The sequence below is a fragment of the Stegastes partitus genome, unplaced genomic scaffold, assembly GCF_000690725.1.
Source record: "Stegastes partitus isolate 25-593 unplaced genomic scaffold, Stegastes_partitus-1.0.2 Scaffold1032, whole genome shotgun sequence".
NCBI lineage: Eukaryota > Metazoa > Chordata > Actinopteri > Pomacentridae > Stegastes > Stegastes partitus.
In genome coordinates this window covers 237,401-255,709 of record NW_007578763.1, presented here as the reverse complement: position 1 = coordinate 255,709, position 18,309 = coordinate 237,401, and the positions used below count along the sequence as shown (strand labels likewise).

The 18,309-nt window shown below is 40.1% G+C and overlaps 1 pseudogene; it reads left to right on the top strand.

Annotated features, from left to right (window-relative positions):
• The first annotated feature begins 14,693 nt into the window (after window positions 1-14,693).
• LOC103367252 (putative nuclease HARBI1) lies at window positions 14,694-16,097 on the top strand (annotated as a pseudogene).
• The last annotated feature ends 2,212 nt before the right edge of the window (window positions 16,098-18,309 follow it).

The following is an 18,309-nucleotide window of genomic DNA, read 5'->3' as shown; positions in this document are numbered from 1 at the left end:
CACCCCCCAACAAAGAAAGAAGGTTTTAAGGGGTTGGAGGTGGGGTAGAAGGCAACAAAAGACGACTCTGTTTGCCCCAGCTGACCTTCCAGCTTCATGGTACTCCACCTCCAAAAGCACATATTTGCATCATAGTCCATTTGTCAAATTAATTTTTCCATTTTTGTCATGCTGTGTCAGCAGCAAAGTTTGAGCTCTCAACTTTATCTCCATTGGCACCGCGTCACCAGACCAGGTCAGTCCAAGTATAGAATGTGATTAACCCAATCCGCATTGCTTTTGTATTTGCATGTAGCTCAGACGGGTGGCTGACTTGCCCTGGAGCCATTCAGATATCACACCGTCACCAGGTTCTAACGATATGAGCGTCAGATGGAGAGGCTCAATGAATATGCAAATGGAACCATTCTCTTGGGGAACTGTATTAAAACTGAGTGTCCCCGTTGTGGGGAAACATGCGGCCGTGTTCTCTGCTGTATCTTGGAAACGGCTGAAGAAAATCGAGGGTTAAATAAGGATATTAAGGAACAAGTTCAAGGCCCAGCAGTGACATCAGCACATGGGAGCTACGACAAGTGCCTTGATCTGAGGACGACTTTAAAATGCCTGGCCAGCACTCGTTCCCCTGTTAGGATTCAGCAAAAGCCAGGCTGGAAACAAGATCCATATGCCTCTTCTGACCTCATTTGCAGATAGAGATCATAAGCGAAAGGGAATACAGCCACAACGAAGGGAGGCAATTAACAGGAACACCATTACTGAGATATGGGACTGATTAACATCCACATTCAGCCAAGCCAAATAGATAAGAGGGGAATCTGATTGCTCATTGACTGGGTCTCGCTTGGTGTCTCCACAGCGGGGCAGGTTCTTGTTTTCTGGAGCTGGACCTCGAGGAGATCAAGAGCTCTTGATTGAGCCAAAAGGAGCAGAGTGAAACCACTGTGACCACACATCAGGAAAGATGATCAAAGAGGCCACTGCCGGCTTCTGGCTCGTCGCGTACGAGACTGAACCCCAGCAGATGATTGTGCAAAGTTGCTGCTCAGCGCAAACACATGTCACAGAGCGCCGCCGTGGTGACACCTGAATCAGCGGATGTAAACGCTCCATCTCACAGAAAGAGCCATTGTGTAATCGGACTGTAAAGAGATATTTTCCCTCCGCTCTTGATTTTGTTTGTGTTTATTTAAATGAGTTTCAACTTCTTCTTTTTTTTCCTTCTCCCTCCTCATTTATGAATCAACTGATTGTGCTGTGAGACCATCTGTTTTTATAGCGTGGCATCTGGAATGTATTTTGATAATTGCAAAGAGATTATTTTCTATCTACGAGAGCGGTTCTATACAAAAGGCCTGCACAAAAACAAACAAAAATAAAATGAAACACACCGTGTGCTTTCACACCAGAGGCTATAGCTGGTGTTATGTTTAAGGTGTCGATGTTTCTGTGCCATTATTCACAGGCAGCGCTGATTTATAGCGCTCGTCCTCTGGGGGGCCAACTATCACTGTTTATAGGAATATTCAACCAATTATCAGCGCTTCTGCAGTTCAAGTCGCATCTCTTGTATGTGTTTTTAAATGACATTTTAGCCTTTGTTTGTATGTCTAGCGTTAACCTAATGAGCTGACAATTATTATCAATTATTAATTATTAACCCTCTGAACCTCCAAACCTGCCAGCTGGTTTGGAAGACATGTTGACTTTTTAAAAAAATTGCCAAAATAACACCGTTTATCAGAGTTAGAAATTGCAAAAACAGCATGAATTGCTGCATTTTCATCACGTCCTTGAACTGGTTGTGTACAAAGTGTGGTTTCATCCGGAGCATTTACCAAATCTAAGCTTAACATCAGGATTTTTACAATATTTCCTTTACAAATTCGCCAAAAATACATCCTTTGCTCTAACCAAAATTGGTAAAAATCTACAAATTTCCATTCCTTGATGCAACTGTGAAGCAATTAGTGGCTCAGCTTTGACCAACAGTTATATGACAAAAAAAAAATAAAATCGGCGACTTTTTGATTAAACTAGGCTGAACTGCAGGCTTTCTTTCAAAAAATATGTAAACTAAACAAAACAAAAAAATTAAAGTGAAACATCTACAGTATTTAGATGCACAAGTTTTTAAAAAATTTTTATTCCAGTATAGATAACCATTATGGATGCTTGAAAAAGTATTGTACATGTTGATTCAAGGTTTGTTCAATTAGTATTTAAAGAAATTAGTGTTTCTCTTTTTAAAAAATATTTATGGCATCATACCTTAGTCATACTGCACAAAAGACATTTTTGAGTTCTCTCTCCTTCAAGTGATGCTCGTTCTGTTTCCATAGAAGCACAGGACTTTATGTTGCAGTGAAAAATGAGCCCACAGTGAGTAAAAATGGAGCCAACAACACCCAGAACTGCTTACAATTGGGAGGATTAAGTAACCTTGTAATTAGTGTAAATTGTTTGTAAAATAACACTGTTCCATTTTTCTCTTTCTACGTGGCTATAATTAAATCCTCGTGAAAGAAATAAGTCTGAAACTGCCATACAGGCTTTACAATCCATCCGAATGAGGAATTTCTTCGGTTTTCATGGCATGTCAAAGCGAATGTGTCTCTGCGCTGGACTATTAAACCGGAGTGAAGGGTGTCATGGATTGACCTGCGGTCTCAATGGCCCCCAGTCTTCACAGAGCCGTTCCAGACACACGCAGGCGACAGTGTTAAGTGTCATAATTTCACTATTTTCTCAGACATAAATACAGAGACGTAAAAGTCAAAGGTCAGCCGCATAAAACTTCCCTATTTAGAGGTCAGTCGACGCGTATCGTCTGAGGAGGAGGAGGGGGGGAGAGTGGCACCTTGGAACAAGAAGGCGATTCACAGACGACAAACGTAGGAAAAAATGGCATTCGACTCTACTTCCGGCCACAAAACGAACAGAAAATTAATTGTAACACGGGACTACAAAGGTCTCCATGCGCCATAGATGAAGAATAAAACCCCAAAGTGAGGCCAGAGCTGCAGCGGAGGGCAACGCCGTTTCCCTGTTGGCAATATCCACTGTCACATACGGTTAATTGCAGCCGGCTACAAGTGTTTCTATTTAAAACTCTGGGTTTTACCGACACGCTGACACAGTGTCAGACAGTGTTTGGGGGCAGCTAATGGACGTCTGTATCAGCGTTTTCCTCCAGCACTTCATCAAAATCTGACAAACAATTAGCCGCTAGCGCATGCCAAGTACAGATGTTTGCTCTCCTCCGAGGCCTGATACCAGGAGAGCGCTCGCTGTTTGGAAGAGGTCACAGCAAGCGATAAGAAAAGGTCCTCGGAGCTTGTGGTGAAGGAACACTAGAAAGACAGCTGCACAAAAAAACGTTTTGAGAAAGTTCTGCAAAGTTCAGTAAAGTTCTAGCAATGTTTTATTCTAGTTCTCAGAATTATCTTCTTCTGAAGTTCTCTAAAGTTACTAAAAATGTTCTTTACATTTTCCAGCTGACAGTGACAATGTCCTGCCTTTGTTTATCATGAAACATTGTGGGAACATTTTACAGAAGAACATTGTCAACAGCACCACCTCCAAAACATCCTCAGAATATTGCAGGCGAAGTATTTCACCTTTGTTCACATATCAAGTTACAGGAATGCTTTACAAAAACACGTTCTGTCTTCTGATGCCTTTACAACATATTAAAAACATTTTTTGAATGTTGTTTGTAGAACATTCTCTCCTCTGTAATCATTTCACATACACTAAGTTCTTTGACCACTTGATCATCTCTTAAACATTATTAGAACTTGTAGCTAATGTTCGCTAACGTTGTGGGAACGTTTCCTGCTTGCTGGGAACGTTTCTTTCTTTGTTCAAAAAATGTTTTGAGAACATTCTGCAAAGTTTTCTTTTAGTTCCCAAAATGTTCCTCTTAAAGAAAGACATTTACTGAAAATGTTTGGTGATAACCTTACACCTTAACGTTCTCAAATCTTAACGTTACACTGAAAACACACTTCTTTTGTTATTATAAAAACGTTGTGGAACATTATAGAATGTTCTTTGAAAAAAAAAAAAAAAGTCTCACAATGTGTTCCTTCAAGAACAGCCCCAAAACATTCTCAGAACACTGGGCCAGAATGTTCCACCTTTGTTAATATATCACATTACAGGAACATTTTGCAAAAATAATCGAAGGCCTCGATAACATCTGGAAAACGTTTCTTTTAATTGTTGGTTCCTGAACGTTCCCTATTTGTTACCATGAAACATAATCTGCGTTGAAATTAAATTGCTCTTAAAACGTTCTTTAAACATTTGATTAAAACTTTTTCTTTAAAAAAAAAAAAAAAAAAAGTGAATTTGTAGGTTATGTTATCCAATGTTGTGGCAACGTTCCCTGCCAGCTGTCTGTAGATGTGGATTTAGATTTTGAACGGTTGATTTTTTGCTATTTTTGTGTGTCAGAAAGTAAGTTCTTCTGCATTATTGAGACAATGCAGTCTCCAATTATCTGCTGCTGCATAATGATGAAAGGAAATAGTGATGGATGTGTCCTCACTACCGTCTCCCCTCAGGAGGTTTATTATTCCCAACAACAGATTTCTAACTCACATTATTACTGAAACTTAAGTAGCGTTTTGGGCAGCTTAAATCAAATTTCCATCATCTTTCTATAACCGTCACAACAAATAGCAGCTCCCAGACATGATAACTCGACTGCTGTTTGCACAGTAAATACTCTGTGGGCTTCTCACTCTCTCCTTGCTTGACCTCGGCCCAGGAAGAGCCTTTTTTGGAGGCGAGGAGAAGCGACGGGCGTCCCAGTTTAGATATTTCACAGCTCGGCGGGTGCCTTAGCATGTTGATACAAGTGCTGGGAAATAACACGCGGCCCGGTTGATTCATGCCATTTATGTTTTTCATTTAGTGTTCATGTGCGGGTTTTTTTTTTCTGAGGAGACCTGGGGATAAAACTGACCCATATTAGCAGCAGATGTTTTGGGTCACGGAGCCAAGCTTGTTATGTGCTTTTCTCAAGGGCTCGTGCGGTGAGAGGAGCGTTGCGGCCACCAGAGGGGAAGCGTGTGGAAGAAGAAGAAGAAGAAGAGTCGGTTGTAATCTGATGGCTTTTGACTTGAAAGGACCAAGTGTAAACTCTAAGGCCAGTCAGGATAATGTGGAAGAGGTGAAAGGTTCTTTTATCAGCAGCTGCTACTCTGCATGCTTACATTTGAGTCTGACACATAGAAGACCCCGAGCAAAAACATCAACCGTCACTGACTTCAAGTTAAATAAAAGTAGCTTTGATTTAAGTTTTCTTTTTGTTTTTTACTGTTTGCATTTGCATGTAGGGTCATTTTGCCCACAAATAAGATACTGAGCTTCTAATTGTGCTCGAGTGTCCATGTTGTGAATTAGTTTGCTCTAAAAACACTTTCATTAGATAAAATGGGAAATATGTTGAACTGCATTATCGCCAAGAATCACTTGAGAAGATTTCATGTCTGGAGGCTAAATGTCAATCTGGATCCAGCAGGTGATTCTCTTAGCTTACCATGAAGACTGAAAATAGTGGAAACTGCTTTCATCAGCTTTGTCCAAAGGTGTAACAACTCCCCTACCTGCACCTCTACAATAAATTAACATATAGTAGCTACAGGCTTTTAAATCCACACACAAACAGAAAAGTACTTAAAATGCAATTAATTCAAAAGAGATGCTGTTTTTTTGTTTCCATTTCTCGCTAAAACATCTGTTTGCTCTTTTTATTTAGCATGCAGACATGAGGGGGAAGTGAATTATGTTCTTTTCTAACTTTGCTAAAAAAGTTTATATGTGGATTTCCTGAATGTAAAATGATTCCTTGAAACCCACAATTACAGGTTATTTTGGCCACTTGTGGAGCAAACATTTGTTCTTTTCTCTGTAGCCTCGGCCCAACAGGTCGAGGCAGACCACTGCCCTCCCTGAGCCTGGTTCTGATGGAGGTTTTTCCCTTAAAAAAGGAATTTTTTCTTCTTCTCAGTGTTGCCAAATGATCCCGTTCGAAGGGAATCGTTTGGATTTGTTGGGTTTCTCTCTTTAGCATAAGAAAAACGTTCATGTTTTACATTTTATTAACAGTTTTAGCTGTAATTTTTAAAATAATTTACAGATTTTTCTAAAATTACAGATAATAACTCGTAAAGTCACAGAAAAAGAAAAATGTAACTAACATCCATGTCAAACATCTGTCATGGTATTACAGCATTTGACCACAAAAGTATACAATTTTTACTGTATCTAAAGTAGTAAGAAATTTAAATCATTTTACAGATATTTACTGTTATTTAAAGAAAAAATATGTATGATAAGGAATGAGAGAATAGTAGATTATTTTTAACAGGCTTTGTTAAATTACAGATAGTGTTTGGTAAAATCAGAGAAAAAGTATTACTTTACATAAAATGTAAACTTTACATATAATCATTTGTGTTTTTATCATTTATTTTATAATTGAATTTCCCTTCTGGGATAAATAAAGTATTTTTTCATTTCATAACATGTGACTCCAGAATTGACATTACATTAAATTACAGTTTTACTGTATTTAAATCAGCTAAAAATAAATTTTTAAAATATTTGCTTTTATTTTGATTGCTTTTATAGTCTTTTATGTGAGAGTTTTCAGCAGTTTTTTAAACGTATTTCTTCTGGCAGCCTTGTGTGTACTGTAAGACCTCATCATATGAAGCGCCTTGAGATGACTTATGCTGTGACTTGGCTAAATATGAAAATATTGAACTGAATTGCATTAAAAACCCAGCAGTTACTGGGCAACATTTTCATTCATTTGGAGTTGTGCTTCTTTCTGCCTTATTCAATCTTTGTTCTTTTTTTAGTCTTGTTTAACTCATGATATAAATATCTAGCTCCCTTAACTGCGACTGTGTTCACTGGCTGGTTGCTAACTGTATCTGTTTGCCATTTGGTGCCAAGCACGGTGATTTTATTTTCTGCTTTACCACTGAACACAGCTGTCTGCTGCCACTGAAAACTATGGGAGTACCGACAGCGCTGCCAAACGGTAATATTGTGGGTCAGACGGCTAAAAATGAGCCCAAAACCCACTTAATGGTTGTAAAACTAAGCAGAGCTCATTTTATCATTTTAGAAATGACTGTAAAAAACACTGATTACAGCACATGTGCACATCTCCACTCTGAGGAGAAACCCTGACCTTTGACCTCTAAAAGAACAATAAAAGATTTTATATACGCATTAAAACTATTCATAAATACAACCCATTTTTAGCACCGTTCAGCTTGCGTACGTCTCGCTGCCCTGATGGAACAACTTATCCACATTTTGCAAACCACCATATTATTTTCCACTTGTTCGATATTGAAAGCTGGATCCCGGTAAGTACTGAGATAGGTCTCTCCTCTTGTTGTCACTCCACGATCCATCGCAGCCTCTCGCCCTGCCCTCCCCCAGCCTACAGCTGTTAAAACACCCCACGTTATTCCCATAATCGTTTCAGTGTGTGGGCTGTTATTTTAATGTGCCAAGCTGGATGAGTCGCGAATCGCAAACTGTTGTGGTACAAAAGGCAAGTATTTTCTGACTACTGACATTCTTGTGTGAATTGTGACATTTAGGAAGCCTTATTATCAGGCGTTTTATGGTAGAAAACAAATACAGCTTAAGACGGGGTATCGTGAAATGCACTACAATTGACCCAAAGACATTCTGTTCAGGCTCCTCATCACATTTTGATCCGCTGTGTTTAACATGTCTGTAGCATTTTTTTTTCTTCTCCTCCCTCCATTCGCAATACATGTGTTTGGACCTGTCTGATTTGCATTTCACAACGCGTGAAATGGACACCGAGTGGAAAGATGAAGTTAACATAAATGTTCTCAGAAATGACGATGATTTTACCGACTGATAAACAGGTTCTCCAAGACACGTGTTTCCAAAGTATTTCCCTTTCAATAAGAGCCTGTTTACTGACTCAGTTTTTAGTTTTTCTAGCATCCATCAGAAGCAAGTAACCGAAGAAATCTGCTTATCAAGCTTTTATGTTTCTCCCTTTCAATCACCAATTTCTAAACTTTAGGGCTAATTAGGGGCAAATCAGTATGTTCTTACATCTTTAAAAAGGTGTTTATGTTACTTAATGACTAAATGAGATTTAGCGAAAATTCTTGGCCATTTCTTACAAATCTGTCCGCCAGTAATTTTTCTCTTTCCCCCTTCTCCGGAGCACAATGACTCCATGGTTTTGTCTGCTTTCTCACTACGTTGGTGTTTTATGTAACGTCCCCCTGTAGACCTTTAATAATTACAATCCCTTTTTTTTTCTTTCAACATCTGTTAACAGCTGCAAGAAAATTAATTTGGAGCCAATGCGATGGCTGCGGATTCACAAACAGCCTCTGCGACCGCGGCCTGGAAATTTATCGTCCTCGCTTGGAAAGCCTCTATAAGGTGAGATAAAGAATGTAACCGATCCTTATGCAGCTGCAGCTTTTAACAGTTACGAGTGTGTAAAAAAAAGGTGCTCTGCTGAGGCGTTCAGGGTTAGTGTGCTGTTTTTCTTCAACAATAAAAGCGCAAAGTAAGAATGACATAGCCGGAGTTGTCTTTCTCTGCACAAGCTGCACACAATATCTCACGTTTTGCGGGGCGCAGTGAGTGTGTGTTGGACGGGACTGTCATCTGGTTACAACTCCTCGCAGGAGCTGTGAAAAAGCTGAATTTCATGTTTAGTGGTCGCACTGGAAAGCGAGCGGGATTTATTATACAGCCCTGTTATGCTCACCAAATGTCTAAACAACATGTTGAAAGTCGCAGAGAGGTGGAGACGCAGAGAGCAGAAATTAAAGTTACGGGAGGAATGAGAGATATCAGATGTAATCTTTTGGCTGAGGAAATAAAAGCAGAGTCCATGACTGCATATGTACACAAAGGAAACCTGATACCTGATGTGATAAGTTGGAAATGTCAAACCACACTTTTTGCTCTCGCAAGTGTCTACGTTTGTGTACTCAGCGCACTGATGTGGCTACATCAAAAGCCGTCTTTACTGCAAGTTTTGAAGCCGGGGTTTAGTCCCTCCAATGCCATTCATGTGTTTTGAATAAACTCAGATTTACTTAAAACACTCTGCCGGAGAGGCAGTGAAAATGAAGTGCCGGTGTCACAGGGCAGAATGTGGACCCTGGTGTTTTTAAGAATGTACAAGTGGTCGGGATCTCTTCAGCTCTAAAAATCACAGGCAAAAAAGTTATGCAATGAACACAAAAAGCCAACAAGAAACTTCAGATTCAATTTTGAGCTTGAATTGAATTTAAAACATAATTTAAAGCCCAAAAGTATACATCTAAGGAGGAAAAAAATACACCACTCTAGTGCTTTGATTTAGAAATATCAGCTTTGCTTGGATAGCGTCGGATTATCCATTGATGGTTAGCTTTATCCACACAAGGGGAACAATAAATTAGATTGTTTTGTTATCTCTAAATAAGGCAGCTAGCTTAATAATGACATTAAGATTGTTGTCATGGTGATGGCGGCGCGCATAGTGGCCACTTCAGGAGACAACGAAAGTGAACGTTTTGAGTGTTTTTTCTATCCCAGATGTTCATTCCGCAAAACTTGCTGGTTGGATAATCCTGAAGAAACGCTCTCTCATCTTGCCTGTTACTATCCAGCAAAATGACAATAAACCTGATTTGATTTTGATTTGATAATGTAAATGTAAGCATCTGTAGTGTAGAAAAGTATAAATGTGAGGATGACTTGCCATTCAAAGGTCCCATATTGTGCTTCTGTTCAGCAAATTAATTCAATCTTACATCTTTCCATGGTGTGTCTGATAGATCTTAACTTCAAAATACTGAGAAGATAGATTAATTCCACCATGTCTGTATAACCTCAGGTTTCAGGGATGTTGTAACAAACTGTTTGAAAACCAGTAAGCTGCTGCTTTTCCACCCCCTTCAGGAATAAAACTCTCTCTGCATTAGTGATTGAAAGATTTTTGCTTATAAAGCTGGTAAGCTAGATAGTTGTGGGCGGGTGTAGGGAATCGTTTATGCTGTAACAACTTTTATTTTACACCTCCGAGTTTATAATAACCACAAAACACTCTAAAAAATTATTTTCGCCTGACATGACCTTTAAAGCATCTCTTGACAAATGACAAATGTTGAGGCTTTTACATTATAACACAAGCTATAATTTGTGGAGGACACAGTAGAATAACTGCTGCAGAGACAACTTGATGATTATACATCTACAAAACAAAAATAGACTGTTGAGTACATTGTTGAAGATACTGCAGAGTCATGCTATCTGCTTAATTCATTTTTGTTTTCGCGAGGAGACGGTAAAACAGAGGGGGGGCTCGGCTGGTCTGATTTTGGTCTTGCATGAATGTCTGACGCACAGATTAGAGGGCAGGGGGTAGCTGCACACTCATAGCTGTGGTGGATGACTTGGACGACCACCTTAAATGCTATAAAGTGTACATCTGAAGGTGCACTTTTCCAGAAAACAGCAACAAAGGACTGCACAGATTTGTGAGTGGAGAAACCTACAATTTTTTAAAAAGTTCTGCTATCTAAGCAACAATTTGAGTGTTTTCCTGGACTTGTTCTTCACAAGATGTCACAGTAGAATCAGTCTACAGAACACTTCAAGCCTTGCAGAACATGAAAATATTTCTATCAAACCAATCTCTGCTGTTGTTGGAAGTCTGGTTTGTCCAACAAAACTAAATTCTTCGCAGCTGATAAGGAAGGAACTAGTGAGAAAATATATGCAGAAGTCTCATTAATTCAATTTTCGGCACTTTCCCAGCACTTTTCTTGCACAAAAGCACCAACAACTTAAATGCACACACACACACACACCGGCTACGTGGTGCAGCGTCACCGATGGCTCCTGCTTCTTTTTTTTTAACTAATCTGAAATGAAACCCAACCTCAAAGGGCAACAGTGGGACTTGGTGGAGACTAATGTTTTGAAAAAGGGGTGAGTCACACTAAAACCCATCGGAACTGCTCTGCACGGCTAATTAAAATAAACCAGTGGCCTGCAATCACAGATCCAGCTGGCATGGCCCGTATAAACAGCCTGTTGACTTAAAAAAAGGAACCCATGACTCTTAGGACTCAGTGGCGGGCGTCCCAGTCGGGTTAGAGCGAGAGTGCTGGGCTGGACGACGACTCAAAGGCCACATCTGGGATCACTGTGTCATGAAAAACACTCGGGAGATGTCGAGATATCCACACGAAAACAGGCGCCCCGCAATATTTCAACCAAACATCCATGTGAATATTCCATTTTTTTGACTGGCTCGCGCTCAGTCGAGTGTTTACCGCTGGAAATAGTCGTCTCATAAGTGGCATGAAGACGTGACAGCGGAGTCTGGCATCGCGCTTGATCCGTCCCGAATGGGTCGGCCTTTAACGTGACAGTAGGTGAAAACAAATACCCCTCGAATCTCATGTGAGGTTAAGTTTTCCCACATGGAAAGAGAAGACATTCTGGGAACTACTGGCATGGGCTGAACCGTCAAACCTGAGATTTGGGGAGTGATACCGCATATTGGCAAGAGATCAACTCCTCCTATCTCCTCCTGCTTCCACAGCTGGACTGCAAGTGTGCTGAATGTGCCATGAACTTAATTGTCCATAGTCTGACTTTTATGGAAATGCAGATAAATGACTGCTGACCCTTTGTCTGTCCACAGTTTATCCATTTGTTGCTGTTCTGTATGCATACCTGCAAATATTCATTCAAGCACAGAATATACACTGTGAAAAAACATTCAAGGGCACTCGGAGACATAGAACTGGCTCCATCTCAGTCTTTTCGGCTCAGTTTAATATTTTTGGTCAAAGCTTTATTGAACTAGCTCTGTATACCTGGCTCACACCCTTTTCATTCTCTACAACAACAACACCGCCGTGCCAGCAAGTTCCTGTTCTCAGTGTTCCAGCTCTTTCTCTGAGGGAACAATGTAAGGCCTTGCAGTCTTTTTCATGTATGCTGATGCGATGCTTGTGGTTTCCATTTATTTTGAGAGGGAAGAGCGCCACATCCACTTCACGCTCAAACGGTGCTCTTTTTCCTGAAAGCTCAGTGGCAAGATGTTAGTTTGGAAGGGAACTGTTTATCGCCTTGGCGTGCCACACATGCCATTCACTCCCATATGGCTCCACAAACAATATGACCTTGCTGGGAGCCAACAGAAATAAAACTCGGGGTTTTTAATTATTTTTTACAGTCTTATCATTTTTAATTTATTTTTCCGTTGCCCGCTGGCATTTCATCACCCGTGTGGTTCAAACACACAGACAAAGAATAACACATCATATAAATATCAAACCGCAGTGAGCAATATACAAGACCAGACTGAAGGATAAGAATCACTTATCATTCCCATTCTGATACGTAAACAATCCGCTGTAGGTCAGTGGCTACAGCACTTGTGCTGTTACAGCACATATAAACATGCCTTGGATGATGAAGAAGGTGCTAACAGGACCCAGGGCATGAAAAGAGAACGCAAGAAGTCAATGACAGTTTTTTTTTTTTTTCATTTCTGCTTTGGGCAAATTACAGACTTGCACTGCAAGATAAAGACAGACTAAACAAGAATCTGTTGGACTTGATCCATTCAAAAGTTTGAACAAGTAGTGTGTCACCATGTTGCCCATTTGCTGCTTTGATATATTGAGATACTTAAAGGAGAAGCTCACGCTTTTTGGGAAGGTACGCTTATTTGCTTTCTTGCCAAGATTTAGATGAAAAAATTGGTACAACATACGTGGTTTTCTGTTAAATTTGAAGCCAGGAGACAGTTAGCTTAGCTTACCTTGGCTTAACGAGGGAAGTCACTAGGACGGCTCTGTCAAAAGGTAGCCTGACTTACTGGATGTTGACTTTGGGTACAGGTCTGAAACTTTTCAGCAATCTGCATATTACTTTAAAAAACATAAAATAAATCCCTTTACTCTAGGAAACAACAACAACCTCCCACCCGCAACATACATACTGAAAATGGCAATTTCCTTTAGGTGAATTAGCCATTTCAGTGACAGTGCTCGGCTTCTTGAGCGCATTATTTTTAAGGGGACACTGTTGCTGCATCCTGGGCTTAGCATCTCCCAAAATGATTGTGACTGGTTTAAATAAATGTAGAGAAGCCAATGTGTTTTTTCCCCACACATTTTAGCAGAATGGTTATGAGGTACAGTCAGACCAATCTCCAGCACTGTTGAGAACAGTCTGAATGTGTGATGCTCATCAAAAGATATCACAATTTACTTACTAGCACCTCTTAAACCCATTCATTAACATGCTATATTTTGTTTGTTAAATGTATACAAAGAAAATGCAAAGTTATAGCTTTTGGAGGCAAAGTGTCAGACGATTGTTTAAAGTTTCTGGTGGTTGCTTGGCAACTCCCAGACTCCAGGAAGTCATGGGTCCATTTAAGCGAAGCTAACTGGGTGCTAGCATACTTATAGTATAGTATACTATCGATCTTTTCATTCGACTCTCACAAGAAAACAAAGCTTCTAAACATGGAAATTTGATCACTCAGAAGAGCCAAACTCTATCTGCTGATGAAGATCATGTGATATGATTAAAAGCTCCAGTTAATGGAGCCTAAGCTGGAATTGATTTCTTAACTGCTGTTTCTAAGGTCAAGAATAAATTAAACTTTGTATGCTCACAAACATGGAAGGCAGTCAGCATTTTTCCAACACAAATACTGAATCCTATGACTGAGTAACCAGTGTGCTATACTGCTTCTCAAAGGCCACATGAATAAAACTGCACTGGTTTTGTGGTTTTTGTTCAATGTAAAACTGCGTACAGAGATTCAACAGGTTAAGGGTGTTGCATATTGGATGTTGCTAGACTTAGCAAGCCCAATGAACTTTACTATACAGGAGTCAATATATTCTGTGACAGCAAGCTCACTCTTTGTCATGTGGGAGTGTTGTAATGGTGGACAAAATTAGGAAAGAAAAAGGCTGAGGTGTCATTATGCCTTAAAGTGCTTGTCGGATGGCTGAACATGGTCTAAAGAAAACCCCTCCCACATCCTTCTGACATTATAATTGGGAGAACTGACAATTTCTGCAACACCCCCACATTCACATCAACTTTAAACAGGAATGGGCCAGAGGCCTCATGCACAAAGGGTACCAAGTTTTTGTGCGTACGCACTTTTCCACGCTCACGTTCAGATGTATCAAGAGGGAAATGATGGTGGAAATGTGCGGTCCTCCACCCCAACTTCTTGACTGGTGTACGCACGTTTCTATTGTTTTGAGCTGTTGGCAACACTTAGAGGTGATGCTGGGAAACTGTTAATAATGTTAAAAAAAAAGGTCATTTCTCAAAGTGATATGCACATCAGAGACACTTTGATAAACAATTAACACACCCAGTTGTTTGCAATCAGATGAAAGTATGTGTAAAATCGTGCAGAAAATACCATTAACAACAATGGCACCTTTGGCACTGTTGGAGGATATTGCCAATGGAGCAGTGCGAAGAGAACAGGTTTTTGGAGACCAAGAGGATTTTTGGCTCAGGACGATGACTGGCTCATCAGCTGCTTTAGGTTCCTGAGGACAGTCCTCTTGGAACTGTGCTCAGAACTGCGGCCATTATTGGAGCGCAACATGCCCAGGAGCCATGCCCGACCTGTGCCCATACAGGTGCTGACCACAATGGGCTTCCTAGCCACAGGGTCATTTCAGAGGGAGCTGGCCGACCGATCGGGACTCTGCCAGTCGACACTCAGCCAAGCCATGCCAGCTGCGTGGGATGGAACTATCCGAATGTCAGCCAGATATATCAAATTTCCATACACTGCAGTTGAACAGGACGACATAAAAGTGCAATTTGCAGCAAAGGCCGGTTTTCCTGATGTAATCGGAGCTATTGACTGCACACACGTTGCTATAAAGGCGCCATCACAAGATGAATTTGTTCATGTAAACAAGAAGCATTTCCATTCAGTCAATGCACAGATCATCTGCAAATGCATTTCAGTAACATTGTTGCGAGGCGGCCTGGATCAACCCAGGATTCATTCATCCTGACCAACAGTGCTGTTGGGAACAGGCTACAAGCTGGCACAGTGTGGGATGGGTGGCTTCTTGGTAAGTAAATTATTTAATTAATTAATTAATTAATTAATTAATTAATATTAATCCCTCTGACACGCGTTAAGCATGTACTCTGGTGTTGTTTAGTGCTGTTTTGTTGGCATAATATCAAAAACTTAGGTGTGGCCCAAACAAAAAGATGGGTCTTGGTGTGACAAATTGCTGAAACAACCTCCTTTTGGTTCTGCAGTATTTATGGTATAAAGTCTGGAGTATCATTTGTGAGCTGTATGTGGCAGCAGAGAACGTAGATAAAGTCAGATCCGGTTCTATGAGCGTTCAAAAGCATGTATTGCACTATCAGTTTATTCTTTTGCCCCTTCGGTTGAAACATAAGTACTGAATTTGTAAGTGGGAACTTTTGCTTGTGCACCATCATGCAGTACTCTCAGGAAAAGTTGCATCGGCCTGCTGTGTGTTGTGGGTTTACATAGCTGTGCATGGGTCCATCTGACTACAGCTGGACAACTTCAGTCTAAAAGTGTTTGCTAATTGTCCAGATATCTGTACATGGATATTCAAAAATGATTGGGGAGACTAAAGTTGAACACAGAAGCAGAAATACAGTCTCCACAGCTGCCGACACCAAGGTAAATCCTGGAGACAACTGTAATGTTACCAGCAGCAAGGTAGTTATAGAAACTACAGCCAAAGCTAGGCTCACCATTTCAAGTTTGTTGACTACTGCCTTTGTAAAGAAGAATGTGTGTAGGTGTCTAAATGAATACCCAACTCGTCTATACAGTAGGGTAAAGTGTTAATTCTTGAGCTCATGGTTTAAAAACAGCAAATAGCAAGTATATTCCTCCAATAATAATGCACTTGCAGGAATTTCAAAACCCTGTATTCACTTACTATTGTGTAAAACCTTTTCCAGCTGTGTTCCAGTATAATCTGTTCATTGGGGACCCGTAACACACTATTTTTCATTGCTGTTGCCAGTCTTATTTTAAACAGAACCCATACATAAATAATGGTAATTAGGGTCTAGTTTCCAAATATAAAGGGGCCTAAACAAGGATATTAGACATACCAAACACATAAAACATCCGCAAATGCATTTTTGGCTTTGATTATTTAGTTAGTTTCACAAAAATTGTTCATTTTGCGTTTCTGTATTTGCACATAATGACTCTTTGATCTGGATAAAAGCAGCTGTAGACGAGCATAAAGCGGGCGATAACCAGTTTTTTGGTGGCAGACAGTCACTTGTAGGTGTTTGCACCTGCGCACCTAAACAAATTTCAGATGGACCTCAAATCATTTTGTTCTGGAACTGGGCCTGCATAAACTCATAAAGTGCAGTAATGTGATGTAAGGCATGCTACTCTGTCAGGCTCGATTTTGTACTTGGACCAGACCAGAATAAAAAGGCAACAATGTGTAATTGTGTTCCTTAGCCTGGGTCAAATTAACTACAGGTGTTAAAGCACCTCATATACAACCTTATATACAGAGACACTGTACTTCTTAATCCTAGTTTTGAAATCTTAATTTGAAGAATGTCAGGTTGCAAATGCACATGCTTGTGGGTCTTTATCGTACTTTTTAGTTCCTGTGGTCACTGAGACCAACTTTTTTCAAAGAAAATCACCTGGACCTCCATGCCCTATATAACATTTATGCAGATGAAGCTGTCTAAGTGCCGACTTTCCAGCCTGCTCGGTCCTTTCAGAGATAGCCAGCTTACAAACACAGTCACAATCACTTTCTAAAGGGAACAGCCCCTCTGGCTGGAGCCGAGAGCAAAGTCAACCATAAAATCGACTGTATAAAAGGAAATTATATCTGCAGGCCCACAAAGGGTAGAACGACCACACGATAAAGCAACCAAATGAAAAATGCAGATAGGTGCCACGGCAACGGGTCTCTTTGAGCGACACAAACAAACAGCAGGAGCGGAAATGGAGAGGCTGAGAGCAAATGCCAATTAAATGATATTTTAATGTACTTCCTTCTAGTGACAATAGGCAGACATGGCTCTTCAACTGCCTCCGTCGCTTTGAGGACTGGATTGATAATGTGCACGTCTTACCATTTGGGAACTAAAAAAGTGAGAAGGAGCCAAAAAGGGATGAGAGATCCAGTTTCCAGCTGTGTTTTAGACTTCATCGGCAAGCCGTAGGAGTGATGAGGAGATAGACCTGGCATGTTCAGATGAAGATGATCCGTTACCATATTATGTACCCTTCAGGTACTTTAAAGCGATCTTTCCTTTTGCAATTTTCTTATTTTCATGTGTGTGAAAAGGTGGGCAAATTCAGATTTGGGCTTCATACTAAGCGTCCTGGAGATTTTGTATGTAAATATGGCATCAAGCCTTTGAAGTACAAACAGAACTCTGGAGAAAGTCCATGAAGGAGCTGGAGTTAATGTACTTTAACGTGTCTCACTGTGATATATCACTTACTTATCAGCAACCACCAGCTGACAAAAAAATTAAATATATCTTTTTGGTCAAGAATGTTAAAAAAAAAGTAGAAAAACAGTGAGTCTGAGTTTCGGCTCTTTTATTTAGAAAAACCTGTCACTTCTAACAGTTGTGAATTTTTCTTTTGAATACTCCCCATTCTCTTGGTAAACAGACAGCACTTGAAAAAAGATAAATCTGGTTCTTAATGAATGGTTTTCCATCGCTGGAGAGAGGTTGGTTTCACATCTGTCTCTTTGTTTGCAAAGTATTTTTCAAAATATAGGGAACATGACTGGTTGAAATCGGGTAGGGGGAACAGTCCTTGGCTTAGAGGATTAGCTATTTAGGGTAAGTGATGATCCAGATCTAGATTTTAATTATTTGGCTGCACTCAAGTCCCAGGGTAAAAAAAAAAAATCTGAATCTTGGAGTCCCACACATATTCTCTCACAAAATCAGCCTTGATGAAACACACATAAATCTCCGAATGGGCTTTAAGACTACTGACTGTTAGACCAGGTTTGCACACGACAAAATGCCAAAAGAGCTTTATTATTGGCTCATTAACCATCTAAATATAAAAAATAGATTTTTTTTTTTAGCCATGCTTGTTTAATGAGATTTCACAGAATTTTCAGAAAATAATAACAGATTTAGATTTAGATGCAGTTTTCTTGCCGGAGGTCATTTTCACGTCTGCATGGAAATATGAAG